This window comes from Bos grunniens, chromosome 10, assembly GCF_055505025.1.
Source record: "Bos grunniens cultivar Pamir isolate PY7600 chromosome 10, Bosgru_T2T1.0, whole genome shotgun sequence".
Lineage (NCBI taxonomy): Eukaryota > Metazoa > Chordata > Mammalia > Artiodactyla > Bovidae > Bos > Bos grunniens.
In genome coordinates this window covers 75,673,068-75,674,328 of record NC_141174.1, presented here as the reverse complement: position 1 = coordinate 75,674,328, position 1,261 = coordinate 75,673,068, and positions in this window count along the sequence as shown.

The following is a 1,261-nucleotide window of genomic DNA, read 5'->3' as shown; positions in this document are numbered from 1 at the left end:
AGAACCCTACTGCCTGCTTTATTTGAAGAAGGAAATGGCACCCACTCCAGCATTCTTGCCTGGAGAATTCCATGGACAGAGGAGCTTGGTGGGCTATAGCCCATGGGTTCACAAAGATGTGGACACAACTGAGTGATTAACACTTTCATTTCTAGGCAGGGAACCAACTGGTGTAAAGCAAGGTATCTCACCCTCAGCATCATTAATATTAATATTGAGGCAATTAAGTCTTTGTTTGGGAAACTGTTCTATACGCTGTGCAATTTGGGGCAGTATCCCTGCCAGTAGCAGCAAATCTTCCTCCCGAATTTTGATAACCCAGAATACCTCCATACAGTGCCAAATGTCACCTACAGACAATATACTGAGATGAGAATCACTGTTTTAAGCGGTATCATGGGATACCCCTCAGTTCATTCTTATGGAGTTTAGGTTACGTACAACCTGGTCTAGCAAAAAAGCAAATCTACCTACTAAAAACTATAAGATAATGATGAAAGACTGAAGATTACACAAATAAATGGAAAGGTATTCTGTGCTCATGCATTGAAAGAATTAGTACTATCAAAATATCCATACTACTCAAAGCATGTGTAGATTCAACACAATCTCCATCAAACTCTAATGGGATTATTTACAGAAATAGAATACACAAATATAAAATTGGTATGGAACTTCCCCCATAAAAAACATGTAGCCAGAGAAATCTTCATAAAGAACAAAGCTGGAGGCATCATGCTCCCTGATTTCAAAATCTATTACAATGCTACAGTCATCAAAACAGTTATTGTATGAATGCAGAAATAGACACATTGATCAATGGAACAAATTAGAGATCCCAGAAATAAACCCACACATAACCATTCAATTAATATATGACAAAACAGCCAGTAACACTCAATGAGAATAGGACAGTTTTTTCAATAAATGGTATTGAAAAAGTTGGAAAGACACATGCAAAACAAAGAAACTGAATCATTACCTCACTTCAGTTCAGTCACTCATTTGTGTCTAACTCTTTGAAACCCCATGGACTGCAGCATGCCAGGCCTCTGTGTCCATCACCAACTCAAACTCATGTCCATGGAGTCAGTGATGCCATCTAACATCTCATCCTCTATCATCCCCTTCTCCTCCTGCTTTCAATCTTTCCCAGCATCAGGGTTTTTCCAATGAGTCAGTTCTCACATCAGGTGGCCAAAGTATTTGGAATTTCAGCTTCAGCATCAGTACTTCCAATGAATATTCAGGACTGATTTCC